We start from the raw sequence: 7,158 nt of genomic DNA, 5'->3' as shown, positions 1-7,158 counted from the left end.
CACCAAAAATAATTGGTTGATGTTGAAACCGTTCTGGAGGTAGAATATGATAAAAGACCAATGATGCTGAAGGAAGAAATCCAAGTTTCATTGAAAGTATTTGCAAAAATCAAAGCTGTATGGATTGATGAAATTCTAATTAAGATGTTTCACAAAATGATGCAATACTGGAAGTGCTCATACATCTTCGCCAAGAAATTTTGAGGAAAGCTAGCTGCTTGTTCACCCAACTGGAAGATATCCTTATTTGTGCTTATCGCAAAGAAAGGTAAACAGAGTGGATAAAGTATTAAAGAATATCATTAAAATTCTATGCAAGTAAAATTATGCTGAAGATAATTTAAAAACAATGATAAGTGTACATCTACTGAGAACTGCCAGAAATTCGAGTCAGATTCACACGAGGATGTGGTATTGAATATGTCATATGGATCTTAACTAAAAGCAGTGAAGATCATGAAAATGTTTATCTCTGTTTGATTGACTTGTTGTCATGTGCTGTGGAGTCGGTTCCGACTCATAGTCGACCCTGTACGGGGTTTCCAAGGCTGTAACTCTTTACGGGAGCAGAAAGCCTCATCTTTCTCCCGCGGAACAGCTGGTAGTTTCAAACTGATGACCTTGCGGTTCGCAGCCCACTTCGTAACCACTACGCTACCAGAGCGTGACTATGCAAGGGAATTTAATTGCGTGGATCATAACAAATTGTAGATAATACTGTGAAGAAAGGGAACTCCAAAGCACTTAAATGTACTCATGCAGAATCTACACATAGACCAAGAGGCAGACATTCAAACAGGACAAGGGGATACTGTTATTGTTGTTGTTAATGCCATTGAATCCATTTCAATTCATAGCAGCCCTGAAGAGAGTTTCTGAGGAGTAGCTGGTGGACTTGAACCACAAACTTTGAGGCTAGCAACCTAGTGCTTATCCTGCATTGCCACAATAGGTTTAAAATCAGGAAAGATGTGTGTCAGGGTTGTATCCTCTTACTGTACTTATTTAATCTTTATGTTCAGCAAATAATACAAAAATCTGGGCAATATGAAGAAGAATGTGACATCAAGATTGGGGGGGGGGGAACTCATTAACAACCGGTAATATGCAGATAATACAACCTTGCTTGCTGAAAGTGAAGATAACTTGAAGCACTTACTAATGAAGTTCAAAGAATACAGCTTTCAGCATGGATAACACTTCAACATAAAACAAAAATCTTTCCAATTGAACCAATAAGCAACATCATGATAAATAGAGAAAAGAATGAAGTCAAGAATTTCATTTCCACCCATGGAAGCAGCAGTCAGGAAATCAAATGATGTATTGCACTGGGCAAATTTGCTTTAAAAGATCTCATTGAAGTGTTTAAAAGAAAAGACTAAGGCATGTTTGCCCCAACCCTTGGTGTTTTCAATCACCTCATATGCATGTCAAAGCTGGTCAGTGAATAAGGAAGTGTGGCGCTGTGGGCTAATGCATCAGACTGCAAAGTCATTTGAACTACAAGGTTGGTGGTTCAAGCTCACCAGCTGCTCCTTGGAAACCATATACAGAGTCGCTATGAGTTGGAATCCACTCGACGGCACTTCAAAACAACAACAAAAAGAATTAGATTATGGTGTTGATGAAGAAGAATGAATATACTGTGGACTGCCAGAAGAATGAACAAATTTGTCTTGGAAGAAATAAAGCTAGAATGCTCTCTAGAAGCGAGGGCGGCAATCTTCATCTCCAATACATTGAACATGTTAACAAAAGGGACAAATCCCTGGAAAACAACATCATGCTTGGTGAAATAGAGAATCAGCAAAAAAAGATGCAGACCCTCAACACGCTAGATTGGCACAGTGACAGCAACAGTGGGTTTCAGCATAGCAATGATTTGTGAGGATGTCAGAGGATCAGGCAACGTTTCATTCTGTTTTACATGGGTTGCTATGATTGGAACTGACTCCAAGGTACCTGACAACACCTATCCATTCATCTATCTTCTATCATCTGTCTATCTATCTACATTAGTTTCCTATCTGTTCTTCAGATTGAGAATCTTCACTGATCTATCTTCAAGTATGAAATTATTTTGAATGTCATTATGAGTGACCCAGAAGAAGATGATTCTGGCTGAGACTGAGATGGTGTCAATCTGGCTAAAAGAACTGAATAGATTTGAGAACCTTTGTAGAGATAGAACTTGGTGAAAACTTGGTTATTGGGGGCAACAAAGACTTCACTATTTCTGATTGGAGAGGTGATAGTGGTACACTCTGGTGGCATAGTGGTTATGAATCGGGCTGCGAATCTCAAGGTCAGCAGTTGGAAACTACCAAATGTTCCACGGGAGAAAGATGAGGCTTTCTGCTCCCATAAAGATTTACAGCCTTGGAAACCCTGTACAGGGTCGCTATGAGTTGTAACAACTCCACGGCACATAACAACAACAGTGGTACATTCTAGGGGACTCTGTAAGAGGACCACTTCCTTTTTTTAAAAGAAATCACATGTTCAGTTTTAAACAAGTACCTTCATCACCTTTTCACTGATTTATTGCTCATTTGTAGTTTCTTCTATAAACAAATAACCCCGTGTTTTCTTGGTGTTGCAGTTTTTCCTCATCTTATAACACCCTGTTGTTAGGGATATTAAAGTGGCACAGTGGATAAGAGATCAGTTGCTAATCGAAAGGCTAACAGTTTGATCACACACCAGCTGTGCCTTGGGAGAAAGATGTGGCAGCTTGCTGCCATAAAGTGTGCAGCCCTGAAACCTGGTAGTACCGGTCTGCTTTAGCGTACAGGATTCGTAGGGCTCAGAATAAGATAGATGGCAGTGGGGATTAGGGATATGATTTCTTTGTCATATATAGGTATGTTGCAAATGTTTTGTTTTGTTTTTTCAATTTGCTTTGTGCTTCACTTTGTGGTCATTTGCCTTAAAACTCCCTTACTATGCTCCTGGGGGAGTTGTAGGTAATTTTTTTTTTTACCTTCTGGGAGTGCTAAGAACTATACTTAGTAATATTTCAGCAACATGATGGATTAAATATGATTTGTGACTTTGCCTGAGAACGAGCTCACCATTTATAACATTCCCAAATGTAGGTAACAAAATACGTTGTGAATTGTAATCCATTCAGAGGTTGGGGGGTTACTTTTAGAGTGAACATTAATAGTTATAGTAGTATTATTTTTCTTTTTCATTTGAGAAAATATTAAATCAAACACACATTTTTATATTAAAGACCGGTCCAATTGTGAGGATAAAAAGCAAAGTGTTCCTTTCTGGACATGCCTCCAGCTAACTCAAGGGATCTACCAGCCACAGACAAGCAGACTTTCTTTCCCTTCAAACAAGGCTTGTCTGCTCTCTTCCAATTTTGTTTGTATATAAAAACATAAACTTTTGTTTTGTTATAGCACAACTTATATATTTCAAGTGGACAAAAAAATAGTATCATTTATAGTATCTTAAGATAACTTGACCTTGAATGGGAGCATCCTTTCCAGTATTTTGAAGTCTACAAGATGTACCTAGAAAATTTACTACTGTGGAAAATGAAGATTGCTTAAATGAAATGAGGGTGGGGACAGGGGAGGGCCTGTGATTTTTCTTTTTGATCAGCTGCTGTAACTCTGTCCTTCAGGTGGTTGAGGGAGTTTCATATTTTCTTTAGACATCATTAATTAGGCACTGAAGCTCTTGCAGGACAGCTTTGATGCTATATGAATTCTGCCATTTTGCTAGCACGGATATGGCTCTTAGGCCCACCACTCCAACAGAACTATTAACTCCATATTAATTTTTGTTACAAATCTTACAGAGTGGGGTGCTTCTGGTTGTTTGAGTCCACATTCTATTTTAAGGCTGTATAGCAGGTTTTTGTAAATTGTCTGAGCCCATGGTGGCTGCCATCTTGTGTTGCTGTCCTAAAACCATAAGCTTTTAAGGGCCTTGTAAAACAATATGCATGTTGGTCTTCCTAAATTAAAAAAACAAAAACACACAACTCAAAAGCATTGACTTATAGGGAAGAAACTTTCAGTCTTCCTTATTTCTGGTTTCCCTCAACAATATTTTCAGTGCTAATAAAAGTATTTTTACAGTACAAATGTCCAAATATGAGAGAGGTGGACCTAACTCCTGAATATGGCATTTTCATGTTATCCTACTCCTAGGATCAAAGGATTTTCTGCAAAGAGCAGGCCCAAGGTTAGGGTTCTTCACCTTCCACACCTGCATTCTCATTCCAGTCAGCTAAGCTCATTTAGCCACTTAGTGTGCACATATTACTTCACCACATGTAAGGGACACCTAGAAGCTCTGGTAGTGTAGAGGTTATGAATCGGGCTGCGAACCTCAAGGTCAGCAGTTCGAAACTACCAGCTGTTCTGCAAGAGAAAGATGAGGCGTTCTGCTTCTGTAAAGATTTTCAGCCTTGGAAACTCTGTACAGAGTCGCTATGAGTTGGAACTGACTCCATGGCACATAACCACCACCACCAAGGGACACCTAGAGTATAAACCACACACTGTAAATTTAGCATCAAAGGAATATCCAATTACTTAATCCAGTTTGAACTAAACTCATATAGGTCAGGTGTTTGTGGTTGATTCTAGTTCTCTTTCCCAGTTCCCTCTCACTTCCATATCCAGTCCTAGGTTGGAACAATTTGAGATTTGAGAGGTGATGAGTGATACAACCTCACATCTGGATTGTGAATCCCACAGTTTTTGTGATTCTGGACTTTCATGTTTAATCGTTTTTTGTTTTGTTTTTTGTCCTCCTCCGATCTTGGGGTAGCTCTTTGTTTTCTTGCCTTAATGCAACAAAAGATGGCAATTGCAGCCATGCAGCCAAGCTACAATCACATCCTGTAAAACTCCACCATCTGGGCAAGAGTCAGTACCAGCTGCTATACATCAGAGCAGTGTCTAAAATCAACACCGGCCAAAAACATTCTGAATTGAGCTATAAGAGATTTGAAAAGAGAAGCCCATCTCCTGATTACACCTACTAGGAGGAAGTTGAAGAGAGCCTAGGAATACACCAACATGCATTGATCTAATTAATACAATTACAACAACACCACAATATCTAAAAGCAACAGAAAATGTCTGCTCACATGCAGAAACAAGACACAGTAACTCAAACAAATGACCAAGAGAAAGAACTAGAATTTGCCTTGAAGGGAGAACAGGCCTTGGAATTCCTATAAATGGAATTCAGGAGAATGATATTGAGGATGATCATTTGGAATCACCAAATGATCCAAACAAAGGTTGAGGAAAAAAAAAAAAAAAAGGAAGAAGTCAGAAAAGCACTACAGGAACAATCAAACAAAATCGATAAAGCATTGTAGACAATACAAATCCTGCAAAAAAAAAAAAAAAAAAAAAAAACCCAGACAATCAATACTGAAATATCATAATGGAGAATACATTGAGGGAAAAGGAGTAGAATTGAAGGGATCAAAGCTAGAATCAATGAGCTTGAAGACAAATCTCTCAATACTACTAAGATAGCAGAGCAAGCAGAAAAAAAGAAAGAAAAAATCTGAATAAAGTCTTAGATTCAAGTGGGACAATATGAAGAAGAATAACCTATGGGTGACTGAAGCCCTCCAATGAGAAGAATCACAGGAAATAGTCTAAGAGCTGCTGGAAGAAATTTTCCCTTACGTTTTGAAAGACGAGAAGATAAGCATTCAAGAAGTTGAATGAATTCCATGAAGGATAGACCCCAAAAGAAAATCACCAAGAAATATCATAAGTAAACTCTCCAAAATCAAAGACAAGGAAAGAATCCTGAAAGCAGCTAGGGAAAAAAGTTATTACCGACAAAGGTAAGCCAATAAGATTAAGCTTTGATCTCACAGCAGAAACCATGTAGGCAAGAAGGCAACGGGGAGACATATACAAAACTCTGAAAGAAAAAACTTCCAACCAAGAATCATATACCCAGCAAAGTTGTCAACCAAATATGACAATGAAATCAGAACATTCCAGGATAAACAGAAATTAAGGGATTTTGTAAAAGCCAAGTCAGGGCATACTAAAGGGAGTTCATTGGACTGAGAACCAATAGAAGCAGACAACAACCAGAGATACATGGCAACATCACCTGGAAGATTCCATAGCAGAAACAAATCTACAAGAACAAAGTTAGGGGATATGGGAGGTCAACTACAATGGGAAAGAAGGGAAAAGTATAGAACAGAGATCCAGGTAGTGAGGAGGTCAGGTAGATTTCAGGATAAAACATACAGTTTTAAAAGGAGGAAGAAATTACTAGAATACAGGATAACCTCAAAGAAACTTAGTACCTCACAACATATCAAGAAAAGGAAAAATCAAAAAGATTATGGAAACATTAAAACTATAACAAATTGACAAGGAGAAGTACAAAAAATGAATTCAGCACAGGAAGGCATGGAGAATAAATAAACCAGCAGCATCACACACACAAAAGAAACATAATGACAGAAATTAATTCATATATATTGATAATATATGGTAGCGTAGTGGCTACGAATCAGGCTGCGAACCTTAAGGTCAGCGGTTCGAAACTACCAGCTGCTCCGCTGGAGAAAGATGAGGCTTTCTACTCCCGTAAAGATTTACACCCTCGGAAACCCATGTACAGGGTCGCTATGGGTCGGAACCGACTCGACGGCACTTAACAACAACAACATATTGATAATTACACTGATGTTAATGGATTAACCTCACCAGTCAAGAGACGGAGAATGACCGAATGGATAAGAAAACAGGATCCTTCAATATGCTGTCTACGGGAGAAACACTTTATACACTAAGACAAAAATTGATTAGAAATTGATAGAAAAAATATACCAAGCTAATTGCAATAAAAAACATTTCAAGAAGTAGCATATGTACACAATGGAATACTATGCTACCTTGAAGAATAACAAGCTACAAGCCACCGCATAACATGGATGAACCTTGAGGACATTATGTTGAATTAAATTAGTCAGTCACAAAAGGAGAAATACTGCATAGGACCACTGTTGTAAAAGACTAAGAAAAAGAACTCATACTAAAGGGGGGAGGTCTTTGCTTATTACCAGGATGTGGGGGGTGGGGGGAGGGGAGGGAGGGGGAAGATGGAGCACAGGGTAGAGAATAGACACAGGATAGT

At 38.6% G+C, this 7,158-nt stretch overlaps 1 pseudogene; it reads right to left on the bottom strand.

Moving 5' to 3' along the window:
* Window positions 1–3,617: 3,617 nt before the first annotated feature.
* LOC102828865 lies at window positions 3,618–4,849 on the bottom strand (annotated as a pseudogene).
* Window positions 4,850–7,158: the final 2,309 nt, after the last annotated feature.

Source organism: Chrysochloris asiatica, unplaced genomic scaffold (genome assembly GCF_000296735.1).
Source record: "Chrysochloris asiatica unplaced genomic scaffold, ChrAsi1.0 scaffold00013, whole genome shotgun sequence".
Taxonomy (NCBI): domain Eukaryota; kingdom Metazoa; phylum Chordata; class Mammalia; order Afrosoricida; family Chrysochloridae; genus Chrysochloris; species Chrysochloris asiatica.
Note: the sequence above shows the minus strand (reverse complement) of the source record. Positions and strands in the feature narration are given on the sequence as shown.